Raw genomic sequence first — 14,032 nt, 5'->3', positions numbered from 1 at the left:
ATCATTTAATCTCAAAATTAAGTAAAATAGAGCTCTTAACTTCCAGCATTGCAGTTGATAAGTACATAATAAATCGATTAGCAAAATTTCATTATTGATAAAGAAGACGGCCTTCTACTAATGGAGATTTTAAAATTATTAATATTATTATTAGTCACAACAACTCAATAAACATTTATTGACTGACCATATACTCTGTGCATGTTGTTGCAGTGGATATACAAATGTTTGGGCATGGGCCTTGTGATGGTTTATGTGTTAACTTGGCTAGGCTGTGGTACCCACTTATTCAACCAAATGTTAATCAAGGTGTTGCCATGAAGGTATATTGAACATATATGGTGAATATCTACAATCAGTTGACTTCAATAAAGGAGATTATCCTTGATAATGTAGGTGGGCCACACCCCATTCATTAAAGCCTTTACAGCAAAATCGAGGTTTCCCTGAGGAAGGAGAAATTCTGCCTCAAGTCTACAGAGTCCACACCTGCCAGCTTGCCCCATGGATGTCCGACTTGCCAGACCTCACAGTTACATAAGCCTGTTTTATGTTTCTCTGGAGAGCCCTGACTGATACAGGCAATCACTTAAAAAAATAATTACTTTAAATAATTTTCCTCTTCAAATTTAAATACAAAATTATAGTAAAAAATAAATGACAGAAATTGAAGAATTATTCTTGGGAAGTATGATATTATTGTATTGAAATGAAGCAGAAAGTTCAATTGGGAGTGGAGATTTTGACCACAGGAGGAGGATATAACAAGCCCTTGGTAAATTCATGCATAAACCATTTTTGGCGGCTGAAGCAGGAGGATCACTTGAGCCCAGGAGTTCAAGACCAGCCTGGGCAACATAGCAAGAACCCCATCTCTACAAATAGTAAAAAAAATTAGCCAGCTGTGGTGCCAGCTACTCAGGAGGCTGAGGTGGGAGAATCACTTGAGTCCAGACGGTTGAGGCTGCAGTGAGCCGAGATTATGCCACTGCACTCCAGCCTAGGCAGCAGAGTGAGACCCTGTTTCAAAAAAATTTTTTAAAAGTAATAAGGTTAAATGAAATAAAATAAAAATCTTAAAGATTCATGCATAAACCATTTACCAGATTACTCAAGGGCAGATAATGAAGAATCTGCTATATTTAATCTTAAGACAAACTAGATGCTGTTAAAATATTTCACCTTTAAAAGCATAGAATTATTAAATAGTAAGGTTTAATTAACATTAAAAATGACATGATTTGCTTTGATTCCTTAATTTTCTAGTGAGGAAACAACAAGCTTAGGGTACATTTCTGACTACATAGATTTTTTTCCCTTCTTTCCAGTGTTGGTCATCCAACACATTTACACAACAAGCAATAGTGATCACACTGGGCACACTTCCCAATATATGAATTTATTCAAGCTGTGCAATTGTCCCCTGAGAAATCTTGGGCTTAGAGGTATCATTTGGCTTATCTGAGGTCTATCAGCCAGTTAGTGACCAAGTCAGCACAGAAAACTGACTCCAAGTCTTATTTGGCCCATCCTTGTGGTATGCGACATTGTTTCCCTTAACCAACTGAAAGAAACTAATTTAAGGAGTACCTGTACACAGGGAGTAGAAACTTGTTTCTCTTTTTGTGACTTTCTATAAGAATTAGAGATGAGATTTTTTTTTTCTAAGTGGAGACTCATGTTGTTGTCAACTTAAATTACCTTTACTAATCACTTCGAACACAGTATTCCTTAAATTTCCCTCTGTCCCCATAACAAAACAACTGGATTTCTGAAACCTCTGAGGGAGAATAAACATGCTCTTTTCATAGCTCTCAAAGTCTGTGCACTTGTACTGGGCACTGTCCAGGTGGCTGCATAGACAACTTCAGCTTGATTTTCATTGACTTTTCATATATCCTGACACACATTAAAATAACCTATGTGAAATTGCTGATATTCAGCCATTTTTTACTTACACAAACATTCACTCCATGTTCTTTGATCTACGAGATCACTGAGAGAGGTGGCACAAATACTGTTAGGTATCGTCCAAGGGCGCCACACCAATGCCTGTCCATGTCTGAGTAGCGCTGCCTGTCCAGGACTAGCCACCTGGAACCTATGTTAGGTTTGCTACAAGGTCTGTTAATAACCAAACCCGCACATAACTAACAAGATTATCAACTAGGCTGCTTTTTTTGAAGAAGAGCTTTCAAAACTTCCAACATCCCTTCAGCTAACATTTGCAAACATGTTTAATCACAGATTTGGGAACAGAACATCTGTTCGTTTGGTAGAGCAAGCTCATTTACTCACTTCACCTTTCTTTCTTTTCTTTTTCCCTTCCTTCCTTCCTTCCTTCCTTCCTTCTTTATTTCTTTCTCTCTTTCTTTTCTTTTCTTTATTTTTTTTCTTTTTTTCAGGGTCTTTTTTGTCGCCCAGGCTGGAGTGCAGTGGCACAACCTAGGCTCACTGCAGCCTCGACCTCCTGGGTTCAAGTGATCCTCCTGTCTTAGCGCCCCAAGTACCTGAGACTACAGGCACACACCACCATGCCCAGCTATTTTTTCTTTTTTTTTTTTGTAGAGACAGGGTTTCACCATGTTGCTCAGGCTGGTCTCAAACTCCTGAGCTCAAGCGATCATCTGCCCTCCTTGGCCTTCAAAAGTTCTAGGATTACAGGCGTGAGCCACCGCACCAGGCCTCACTGTTTCTAATAGGTGGATCAAATCCTCACTCAATGAACATCCTCCAAAGGACCATTTATTTCATTCAGAATTTTAAAAATTTCCATTTGTTTATTTGTAAATGAAAAAGCAGACTTTGTGTATCCCCACCTTTCATTTTTTTAGAGGTTTTCTGAAACATGGAGGCAGCATATTTTATGGCACTGTGTTAGTTCAGGCTGCTATAACAAAATACTGTACCTTAGACTGGGTCATTTATAAACAACAGACAATTATTGCTCGTAGTTCTGGAGGCAGGTAAATCCAAGATCAAGGTGCCAGCAGATTTGGTGTCTGGTGAGGGCTCTCTGCTTCATCAGTGGCTCCTTGTTGCTGTGTCCTCACATGGCAGAAGGGGCAAATAGGCTCTCTGAAACCTCTTTTATAAGGGTATTTTGCTTTAAGGGCATAGAAGATGGAAGGGATTAATTTTTCTTGGGGCATTTGGGGAAACCACGAATGAGTGGTGACATTTGAGATTGTCGGATAGTTGGTGAGTGAGTCAAAGGAGAATAAAAATGGAAGGAACATTAAAAGGGCTCAGTCCTTGAGAGAGGAAATCCCAGCTCATATTTACCTTTGAGGTGATGAAAGCAGAAGGCAGACGCAGTTGCAGCTTCTACTGAAGGTGATAAACAGATGTGCCATGGGATTAAGCTCCAGTGGTATTTAATGGCAGGAGCCCTGGGTAGCTTCCTGTGTCCTGTGGCTGGGGCATACCTAGGGCAGGGATAGACGCAATATTTCTCAAAGTAAATCAGAGTCCTTTGTCAGTGGGATAAAATCTTGATTCTCAGGCTCCTCAGCAAACCTACTGAATCAGATTATTTTGGTGCAGGGGCCTGGAGATTTGCATTTTTAACAATCTCCCCAGAGGTTTCCTTGCACCCTCAAGTTTGAGAACCACCCTTTCAAAGTGTGATTTCATCACCCAGGAGACATTTGGTAATGTCTGGAGACATTATTGGTCATCACGATTGTGGGGTGCTACTGGCATCTAGTGTGCAGAATCCAGGGATGCTGCTACACATCTTACAGTGCACAGGACAGCCCTCACGACAAAGAATTATCCTGCCCAAAATGTCAATAGTGCTGAGATTGAAAAATCCTGAACTCCATCATATGAAGGGCTCTCAAGGAAAAGTACAAGAAGTGGACTGAAATCAGTTTGTGTCACTAGGTGGCTCCTTAGGCTACTCAGGCAGAGGGCTAGCGTTATGGGCTTCCAGGCCCAGTTATCGGACCACCAAATTTTCATAGAACTGGGCAGAGCTCACATGTATTGAACCCATGCAGATGACACTCCTGAAGCCACCAATGCATTATTTGCTAAGTATTTTTTTTCCTCTGGTACCAAAACATTTAAAATCTTTATTGAATTGTTGTCACAAAATTGTGATCATTTCTTGGGGGAAAATATGTCACTGGTTCTACACAAAGTACTCTTTGCTCAACTTGCACTTTCTTGAAATCCAGAAGGTAGATTTACATTAAAATCATGTTGGCTAAGAGTTGAAAAAAGTTATTGCTTATATGGAGTTAAGAAAGCAAACTTTGGAAATATTTTTTGAGTCTGAGTTTGTTTCTAAGAAGCCAACTACTTCTCCAGCTCTCCTGCAATCCTGCCAAGGTGATGTCCAGCTTGTCCCTGTTAATAAGTTCAACAGATCAACCCTGTAGGGAAGCCAAACCATAGAGAAAGGTGGATGCACTTACTAAATTTTTTTTTCTGAACAAAATGTCAGTGTGTATTGTTCTATGACAATAGTGTTATTTGAAATTATGCCTCGGGCCCTCAGTAGGTAAAGATTCTTGTTCATTTGCTGCATTTCAAAAAAATTGTGTGCACGTTCCATTAAGATTTATTTTTCTTAAATTGAATATAGTTAATCTATATGGAGATGAGGTAGGTAACACCCTCCTTTCTGGATTGTTCGTTTTAGTTCAGGTGTTACTCATAACAATTTGGTTTTCTTTCCAGTCTTTTGCAAAAGTAGGGCTTCAGTGCAAGATATCCTTTTAAAAATACCCTTGGGTCCTGAGTGTTGAACTTTTCTGGCTGAAATAATTTTGCACCTTCCAAATGTTTTAATGCTGTTAGGGAGCTCTTAAAATGCAAGGATTTAAGGCCCTTAGCTAGTTAAGCTTTTAGCAGAACTGGAGCTGTTAGATAAGAATAGAACTCATCCTTTACTTTTGGAGCTTTGGACATTGTTTCCAGCTGCTTCCAGTCATTTGAATCCTGAAAGCTCCGCTAATCCTCGCGGAGGCAGCCTTTCTGGCTTCCAGGACCCACCCCCTTGCTTCTGATTGGCGAAGCTCCTCCGCGGCCCAAGCCAGCCACCTACAACGTCTCTGAGAACTGATTTGAAATAAGAGCCAGGCGGTCCTCGCTTCCCTACGACCGACTTTTCATAGGCTGCGGGAGAAAAGGTTGAGAAACTTGACATTGTCTCGGGCAGAGTGCGTGTAGCAACAGATCAAAGAAAAAGAGGACGAAAACGTGCTCTTTGCTGCCCGTAGATTTCGCCGGGTTGCTTTTGTCTTGCGGGCTCCTGTCGGGTTCGGTGTTTCCGCTCTGAAGACTGCGGCGCGGGCTCCGATGCAGCTCGCTCCCTGCCGGATGGGTCATGGGATTCTAAACATGAGGCAGGTAAGCTCAGGCGGCTGCGCTGGCGGCGGAGGGAGCGGGCGCCGCCCGGGACCCCTGCGACCTGTTACTCCGGAGAGCTTGCTCGGTTAGCAGGCGGCTGGCCATAGTCGATGCGTTTGGCGGAAAGACGGGGCTGCATTTTCCTAAGACAACCAAAGAAGCACATTTTACCTGGGCCACCCCGGTCTGGTTCTCGCCACCCGCCCCCACTTTTGCCTCTAATTGTGGTTGATGTCAGGCAGTCGTTGTAAAGGGCTTACAAGCAGTTTGTAGAATATATGTAAATCAATTCCAGTTTGCGGCCGCTGGAATGTATCGTGCAGGATGTATCTCGAGCTTTTAGTGCCTCTACGCTATGCTTTGGGCTAGAAGAAAGACAGCTGAATGTCCTGAAAAAGAATTTCACGGGGCCTCTTATCTCATTTTGGTTTCGCATTCTGAGCACTTACTGTGTTTCTGGCGGAGAAGGCGGAACCAGCTTGAAATGAGCACAGACGGTCCTTCCAGAAAAATGCAAATTTGTTTTTCTGTTCTAGCAGTTTGGAAACTGTATTGCTTCTGGACGTGAGAAGGCACCCCTGAAAGTAGTGAGCGGAGAAAGGGCTGGGGGATTACTTAAATGAGTCTTTGAAAAGAATTCTAAACCAACAGCTTCTTCCGTGGCTCTGGGGCATGATGATAAAATTCCTTATCAGTCCAGGAAGAGGTTTATAGCTTTGCTGTTAAGCAAGAAAAGGAAAGAAAAAGTGGATGTAGGAAGCCAAGGAGAGGGTGTGATTTACAACTCAATCAAAGTTATGGAAGAATTTTATGTCAATATTTAAATATCAAGAACAATACTCATGTAAGGAGAAAACAAGGCTGGAAAAACATGCCAATAGGCTGGAAGGGCAGGGATTTCAAGAGGAATGCTATCGCTTTTACCAGCTCTGAATAAATCTGGGTGGGAAAGTTAGCATCTGTATCGCAACCGGAAAAGCTCTTCACTTTTTCTTCTAAGTGGATTGGGTGCTCGCCACCCTGCACACTTTGGGGGAAGTGAGCTTTCCATTTAAGAGCGCAGGGGAGGGGTTTCGAACTTTCTGTCCCTTTCCCACAGCCTTGGGAGATGAAGCAGAGCCCCCTTCGAATGGTCGAATGGTCAGCGCAAACCCTCCGCCTTCTTGCCCCCTCGCTTGTTCGCTCAGCAAGCAGGCTTAGCAAGTTTCAGTGAGTGCAGAAAAACACTTGTGGAGGAGCAAGTGCCGTGTGCTTGCAATGAATTGCCCTTGCCTTGCTAGGGACTGTGGGGCGGACGCTCGTTTTCTTTAAGTTCTGCAAACTCACAGTCCAACCTCATACTTTTAATGTCTACTAAAGTGGGATGAGGAAAAGGAAGGAGAAGGGTAATTGGAAAGGATTGAAAAAGAAAAAGAGGAACGCAAAACATTCTTGACAAAGGTCCTTAGCTGGAACAAAGAAGTTATTTGATCCTGTGCAGAGCCACCTGTCCTCCCCTCGGTGGTGTCTGAGCTCAATTTCCAGAATCCCTGTTCCCACACAATTCCTCAGGAACCATGGCAGTCTCCGTGCCTTATGCCTAGGGCTTGTTCCCCCAGCTTGGGATGGTTTTTCCCATGCCTAGTTTGTTGTGGCATTTACGTGAAGTTGGAAAACAGCCCAGTATTGAAGTTTTAGGGGCACAAGTACACATGTAGTGAACTCCTTAGTTAGTTAATGAATAGACAACTTTTCATCTCACAGCTATGTATGTCTACTAATTTTTTTGGCCTGTTCAGAACTTGAAAAGAGGGTGGGATGGAACAGGGGAGGAGATGAAGGAGAGAGACAGGATCATTGTTCATCCAAAGAACGAGGACAGTTTCCAGAATCTAGCATGTTGTTCCACTGCAGTCAGAACAAGAATGTAGGGAGGAATGAGATGGCGGTGTTATTGGCATGGGTTAATCCCTACTTTATTTGAGTTTCTGTTGGGGAAACCTGACTGTTGCATCCAGGCAGGGTGAATCGAACCCACCTGCCAATTTGTCATCGCAGCCCGGCAGCTCCAGCTGGATTTACAGGGTTAACTATCAAACAGACCTGTGTGTCATCAGCTCAGCAATGAAATTCGATCTCTTTGCTGATGAGTGATCTGTCCCTAGGGCTGCACAAGTGTTGTACACTGGTGTGGCAGCCCAGAAGAGACCCCTGCCTGCCACTGATAGCCAGAAATTCTGGGTAGCCAGAAATTGCCCCCAGAATTAGAAGGCTGTTTGCCTAGCTATAAGATTCAGAGGGGTTTGGGCTTCTGCCAGGTTGGCAGAAAAGGAACACTCCTGAAGCCGCCACTTCAGGTGTAGAAGGATAGTATTCTTTGAGGGTTCCTAAGGCCACGGCTGAGTTAGGCCAAAGAAAAGTGTAAATCTGACTCACCTTGATCAGGAAGTAATTTTAAAATATGTGCCAACCTGTCTCTGCACTCTGATCATAAACGGGAAACTTTTATGAACCTTCCTTGAGAAGGAATTTGCTCTGTTCCCAGGCAAAAGGAAAAGCATGGCCACCTGTTCTAGAAGCCTGGCCAAAAACAACAGGTTTGCCTGTGGCATTCCCGCAACTGCAAATATCCTCCCCACATGGCAAGCCACCCATTGTCCCTACACACAAGAAGAACAAATAGTTCATTCTTGAGCTGGGGGAAAAATCAGATTCTCTAGGCAAAATTGCCTACTAGACATATTTTGTGTTTTTAACATCCTGATAACTTTAGAAAAAGACTCTAAGGGAAGAAGGTGCATGATGTATTTCTGATCTACTAAAACAAAATAAGTCACGTAGCTGCTAAATTCTTGCAAGGCCAGGATGCTGCTGTTTCAAGGAAGCCATGAATCTGTTTGATTAGCACGTTCTGCATTCTTTAGATTGGAATTAAAATGCCCAAGGACATCTGGCTCAATAATGAAAGTCTTCGTATTAATCTTTCCTCTGAGGATTAGAAAGTCCTTTACAAACACGATCTATTTATTCTCTGCCACATCCCCAGGAGAGAACGAGGTGGCAATTTGATCCTCATTGAACAAATGGTGAGACGAAGGCAGAGAAAGGTTAAGTATAAAGAGACACAGCAAGTTAGGGGCAAGTCTGGGGATGAATACTCACCCACCCAGAAAGACTACCTGTGCAGATTTAGGATCTCAAATGGCATTCTAGGGTTTCAAACAGAATCTCTCTTACAGCATTCTTTTTCTTATCATTCTGTAACTGGCAAGTATATTGTGTCCCAAGTATGTTGTATGGTTTCCTTCATTTGAAAGTCCAGACTCTTAACAGTTCAAAAGGCAGTTCTGTTCTCATTTCTCCCAACATTGTGATCAGGCAGCTTTTATGAAATCTAATAGAAAGATACAGTAACCGGAATTTTAAATATGCATCTGAGAAATGTTCCCTTTCAACAGATGTTTTAAGTTTTTGCACATGGTTTATAGAGCTCAATGTCTTCAACATATGTTAAAATTTTAATTTCTTCTCTGCTATCTCTCTTTCAGCAAGTGTTATAATCATAAGACTTGCTGTCAGTTTAAAGATCCTTGTTGGTCATTTTGAAATAATTTTTTTGAGTCATGTTTTTAGTTCGCTTGGCTGTAGACCGCATAGGCTACAAGCAAATCCGTTAATTGGTAGTTGCATGTTATCCACAGACATTCCAGCAAGTTTTAAGGCTAAGTGCATATGTGGATGTCTCCTGGCTTTGATCGTTTGTGTGGTAAATAGACATCCAAGGTAGCTATGGCAACCTGGGCTGTGCGTTGGTGAAAGGGGGGGATTTGGTTACTGGACAAAGAGTAATTTGTTTGGTTAGAAAAAGGTAGGGGCAAATCAGGACATTTTTAACCCGCATGATTTGAGGATCCCAGTTCAATCAAATCATTTGGATTTTTCTCGATAGGCAAAAAGAAGTAATGGCTAACCGCACCAGAGTATCTTGCAGACGTAATTTAATTCTTTTTAAACAAGTGGTTGCTACTTTCCAAAAGCAATTTATACAATGAAAAGGAAGTACAATATGTCATATAAATATCATCAATATCCCTATTGTCCTAAGTATGAACGTTTTTATTTTCAGAACTTGATGGGACTTTGAAAGACCAGGATCTGATTGGAGGTGTGCATTTCAGTTATCTACCTGCAGGGGTCAGGCTTGAAGTTCCCGTGGTCGGCAGATCAGGCAGCGGACTTCACTGCAGGGAGCCAGAGGCAGAGTCAGAGAGAATTGCTCTGCTTATTTGGAACAATTAGTTAGCGATTCTTTAATCTTGTGACCAAAGCTACTATGAAAATGAGTTCATTCAAGGAAGAGAATATCAAATACGCTGTGATTAAAGAAAGGGCGATAAAGCCAGGTCAAACAGCAATCTAATCTCCGTTTACATATAAGGCAGTTTATGGGGAAGATTCTGGCTCATTATCAACTCCTTTGATTTCACACAAAAGTGAGTTCAGGGGTTTTGTTCTAGAAACTTGTTTGCCCAGTTTTATGAGCTGGCATGTTATAAAAGTTTCTTTAAACTAAAAAGGACACAATATTAGGGAGCCATCTGGATCCAAAATATTTTTCCCCCTCTGGAGGAAAATATTCCATTGACACAAGATCAGGATGGTTAATGGCCTCCAGGAGGTCAGGTGGTAGTAGGAGCACAGAAAATTGAGGCACAGAACAAAATGCCAAGAGGGGACTTTCCTGAAAAAACAAACCAGACCAAAGAAAATAACTTAACCTGCTTTGTGCTATGAAAGAGATGTTCTGAGTAAACATGGAAGAGGTGCTGATCATTTGTAGTACAAGTGGATGTTGAAGGTCTTATATTCAGTCCAGTGTTTATGATGAATATAATATAAAGGCTGTCCTTCCTTTCTTATATCATTCAATGACATTTACTGAGCACTCACATAATTAATATATTCTGCCACATTATACGTTATTATTAATGTGCCGGGGCACTTTCTGGGTTCCAAACATGACTTTGGTAAGGTCCTTGCCCTCAAAGAACTTTTGATCTGGTGTAGAATTTATTGTACCAGTAGCACAATGTAGGTTTTTCCATGGTCAAAATGGCTGCTCATTAATATCTATATTTGTATGCGTAGGGATCCACTTGAAAAATTGATGGTATCCAAAACCTTACTGAACTTAGGAGACTTGAGAAGTGATTTGTAATTGTGAAATTTAGTTGATTTTTAGCCCACATGTCCATTTGTAGAAATTTATGACTTCTTACATAAAGCAGATTTCTCATAATTATTAAATAGTAATTTATTTTTCTCAATAGAGAAAAGTAACTCACAGATAGTCCCCAATCTAGGAATACATTATGTTTTAGGAGTTTGTTGTCTGAAACCCAGAGCATTTTCCAGCGAAAAATAATCAATCTGATTAATGTGAGATCAAGTTCTGAGTTTTGAGGACATGCCACTGTGTTATACAGGATGGAAACAGAAGGAGAAAGAATTGTCATACTTTTGGTAATAGGCCAGTCATGGCAATATTTGAAATATGAAGTTCATACTACTTTTCACCTTTCTTTCTCCATCCTTCTGATGTCTTCTGGTCTCACTGGGGCATCTCCCCCAGGCCTGTCCTAATATATAGTGAATTCATAATTGTTCATCTTCCCACCCTTCCCTTCCCCACCTCCAAACCACTCTCCTGTTTCCTCTAGTCAGTGGTCTCTACCACATGGCAGGAGAGAAGTAATATGGGCGAGCCAAAGCTCATGACTCTTAGCCCTTTAACCCTTAGGATGAATCTTTGATTGGGGAAATTTCAATCAGTGGAGCCTGGAGCTACAAAACACATGATTTTCCTTTCAGGGACAATATTTGGGGGCAGGGCCATGCCTTTGGCAGACAACTTGCTGGTGTGTCTACCCGTGGGTCAGACCTCTTTATTTGTTCCTTCTCAGCATCCTGCCTGAACTTCTGGGCCCACTAGGGTCTTTATGAGTAACAGCCAGGGAGCCACAGGCCCCCAGTTGAGAGGGAATTATGGCGTTTGTGGGTTTGGGTTGTTTGTAAGTATGCTCTTTGTATGCTGAGCACTGTCTACTTGGATTAGAATAAATGGAAAGAAAATAGCTGTAGCATCCTCTTATCCACACGAGTATTTGAGTTGGTGTATATATTTCTACTCGTTTGTCTGCTTATCTTAGGACTGAGTTACTCCAGAGCAAGAGTCACATCTTAATTACCTTTGAATCCCCAGACCCAAGCCCAGTGTCTGGCATACAATAGGAATCATTAAGTGTTCTACAGGTGCATGCTGGATGAATTTTAGTAAAAAAGAGAATGGAAAATGTTCCTTAACATATATTAATTCTGTGAGTGCTCAGAAGGGATATAAAGAAGAAAGGGCATTAGAAAGGTCCGGGAAACAGCAAGGACTAAATAGATCAGTAGTAGAGAAAATTAACATAGGTTATGATTACTGACCTATATGTATATGGTTTTATATATATATAGATATAGTCCATTTATATACACATAGTCTCTCTCTATATATATAGAGTATATATATAGAGTATATATATATAGAATATATATAGAGTATATATATAGAGAATATATATAGAGAGAGTATATATATATAGAATATATATATTCCATTCAGTTGTGTTCTGGGCAAGAACACAACCCAAAACATGGTAAGCAGCTTGGCTTATCCTCTGTTTGATTGTTCTGCAGAAATGATTACGAAATGGGTTATGCCCTCCAATAGCTCAAAGCCTAATCGCCAAGATAGAATCTGCTGCTTTCTCTCATTGAACCCAGCCTGATAATTTAGGCCTTAGGTCCATGTGCAGTTGTTTAATTTTGCAGGTGAGTGGCATGCCCAAGGTTACTCCACAACTGAGATAGCGTGTCTGAGAGAAGGCTGAAGCCTTCTCCATGTAGATGGTGGCCACATTTTTCATAGTGAAGTTCAAGATTTGTGCTGGACAAAGCATTTTCATTGCTGGTAGGTGTAACAGACCAGGAGTTATAGTTAAAATGACAAAATAGAAATTTCAGGGACATTTAATAGTTTATGGAAACAACAGGACTAATATATTACCAAAGGGTCTACGCGGTAGACTGTGTTATCTGTCCTATGTCAAGTTTTGGAGTGTTGCTTTGGTTGTGTGTATTTAGAAGTGGTCTTCCCCAGACAATTCGGAGGAAGGGGGTTGTTACTGGGAAAATGGAATTCATTGAATGCCCTGCTGAGTTAATAATAAGTAGATGAATGGCCAAATAAAGCAATATATAGATGGACGGCACCACCAAATATTATTAATAGAGATTTATTTACTTACATAGGATCAAGTCTTCTGTACGAAATACATTAGGAATCCAGACTAAGAATACCGGTTAAAGTTTAGCATTTCTGGGTTGACATTTTAGCACAAGAAACACTTTACCCTCCATCTGGGAGCAAGGTATGAGGGAGACTTAGGTTCTACACCTAGAAGCTAAGTCTTCTAGACTCCCCATCTCATTCTCTTTTGTGACTGTACCACATGCCTTCTACTAAGATATAATTTGGATGTTTTCAGGTCATGTGCTATAATTCAATATGCTAATAAATTCCAAGGCAATTTGAATGGAATGATGGTTTATAATGAGGCAACTCAGGAAAGACTACATCATCTTTAGTGGAAAATACTATCCAAAAAATCCAAATAGTTAAATGATCTTATATTTGGGTTTTGTGCTTCTTTTATGTATATATTCTTTGCTCTGATTTTAGTTAAGAATGAAAATGTCAGACAGTAAAAACTAGGAGGATTATATTTATATAAAAGAAAGTTTAGGGAATGAGATGAGTCATTTAGCCCATGAATTAATCAGCTGTGCTTTGAGGAAATAGTGCAGGAAGGTAAAATGGAACAAATAGAAGAGAGAAGAAAGCGTGACTTCTTTTAGTCAACATAAGATGGGGAAAGTGGTAGAGAAAAATTGGCTGTTTGGTGAGTGATTCAGTTGAGTTCCTTTTCAGTGGTCAATGTTTAAAGTGAAATCCTAATGAGATTGATGCTGCCCTTTTTGTATGGCTCTGAGTAAAAGAGGGAAAACAGTCATAATAATTAATTGAGAGGGGTATGACTTTCTGAGTAGATAAAAACATGATAGACTATTAGATAATGAATATTTATTGCTTGATGCTTCTCAGTCTGGAAGAGACACTTTCTGAATATTTCTCCTCTTTCTAACATTTCAGCTGTCAGAATTGAATGGTTCACATATAAACTACATTGTTTTGGTTTAACTAACAAAGAGTGATAAGACATGAATTGTTTGTGACAACCCCGAACATTGATAACAGAAGACATTAATGCCTGCAGACACAGCCTACATGGTAAAAATCTGGAAACAAAAATGCTTATTATGTTAGGCCATCGTGCTTTGACCTAGTTTTGCTTTTCTGCTTGGAAATTATGTCAATATTAGTTACATCATCCCTTCGGATGAGCAATTCCACATTCTTGTTTATTTCAGTGTCATATTATTAGTTTTGTATATTTAGTTCTGACCTCTGAGGAGCCAAACTAATCCTCATTGACTTGCATTTTCCTTTTGAAATGAGACTTCTGCATGATAGAGAGGGTTTTATGTATTAACAAAACAATCTAAGATGCCTCTTCAAAGGCATTCA

General features: G+C 40.7%; 1 protein-coding gene across 3 annotated transcripts in view; it reads left to right on the top strand.

Moving 5' to 3' along the window:
- Window positions 1-14,032, top strand: part of MID1 (midline 1) — a 240,413-nt gene that overhangs the window by 51,742 nt on the left and 174,639 nt on the right. For 2 of the 3 annotated variants that reach the window (XM_003261008.3, XM_003261005.3), the window contains exon 1: window positions 4,954-5,361. The exons of the other annotated variant lie outside the window; for it this stretch is intronic. The gene's annotated coding sequence lies outside the window, so the exon portion shown is untranslated. Of the gene's footprint in view, window positions 1-4,953; window positions 5,362-14,032 lie in introns of those variants that run through there. 3 annotated transcript variants of the gene reach the window in all.

This window comes from Nomascus leucogenys, chromosome X (genome assembly GCF_006542625.1).
Source record: "Nomascus leucogenys isolate Asia chromosome X, Asia_NLE_v1, whole genome shotgun sequence".
Classification (NCBI taxonomy): domain Eukaryota; kingdom Metazoa; phylum Chordata; class Mammalia; order Primates; family Hylobatidae; genus Nomascus; species Nomascus leucogenys.
This window is presented reverse-complemented; position numbering and strand designations above follow the sequence as displayed.